The sequence below is a fragment of the Brachyistius frenatus genome, unplaced genomic scaffold, assembly GCF_029030835.1.
Source record: "Brachyistius frenatus isolate BFR_SWC_R1_liver_20210118 unplaced genomic scaffold, ASM2903083v1 Contig_321, whole genome shotgun sequence".
In the NCBI taxonomy this organism is placed as follows: domain Eukaryota; kingdom Metazoa; phylum Chordata; class Actinopteri; family Embiotocidae; genus Brachyistius; species Brachyistius frenatus.
In genome coordinates this window covers 85081-86226 of record NW_027210920.1, presented here as the reverse complement: position 1 = coordinate 86226, position 1146 = coordinate 85081, and positions in this window count along the sequence as shown.

Here is a 1146-nt window from a genome sequence, read left to right as displayed (position 1 = left end):
TAAATTCATAAAATCCACACATGTTCAGATTATTGGACAAAATTGGATTTTCATTGGAGGATCTAAAAGCTTTAAAGGACTTCAAGCCAACATAGAAACTGAGTGAGCTCGGGTTTCCTCTGGGACATGAAGGCACCGTAATTACAGAAAGGTTGCGGCCACCTGATTGGAAGGTCAGCGTGTCTGCTGTCCTGTTATTGGTCCTTTGCATCTCGTGCTCTGTCTGCGGCCCCAGTAGGTACACCAAGCTGCGCGTGCGCTTTACTACGTAAAGCCGTCAAGCTCGTTAATTTGAGGTAGAAAAGTAGCGGAAATTAGAGGATTGCGCTTTCAAAATAAAAGACCCATAAACTATATATATATATATTTTTTAATTCAGTAGTTCGGCAGTGTTTAAACTAAATCTAAATGAATTATAACCCACATATTAATGTTACTAGCCATATTTATGTTGCTAAAGATACAAATGGAAAACAAAGGATCATTGAGGAACCATTATATGTGGATCAGGTCGAATACAAATTAACTTGTATTGAGAAATATGAGAACTTTGACTCTTACTGATTAGAACAGTTACATTGCAGGTGTTTAACACAGCTACAAGGTCTGTTAAAAAGGTAAACGAACGTTAAATGTGAGGAAAACAACTCTGAGCCATTGGAGCTATATTCACCTCACAAATCTTATTCAGCCAAATTGCAAAATATATACATATATATTTGATGGCTTGCTTTTACAGTAAAAGTAAGTAAATAAATAGCCCTAATTAAATATTTCACCTCCATAGTTTCATTCCAGCTGGGGGATATAAATAATGATGTGGCAAAACTCTTAAATGATTTTTGAGGCTGAATGGATGAAATTTGTATGATTGGGCCAGAGAGTCTAGATCTGAGAATGTCTACCCTTTTTAAAAAATACAGAAAACATTATTATCTGCAGAAAAAAGAAAAAAAATGAAGTCTCATCACTGATCAAATGAGCCACACAGTTGATATAATATAAATGAAATCTTCTGTGATGAGGTCGGAGGGTCTGTCTGGAACCCATAAAACGTTTATTTTATTTTGAAAGTCAGTACCGGAAGTTCCTCGGGTCATTACGGATCTCTGACGGCCGGCGAGCCTTTGAAAGTCTTGAGTCTGA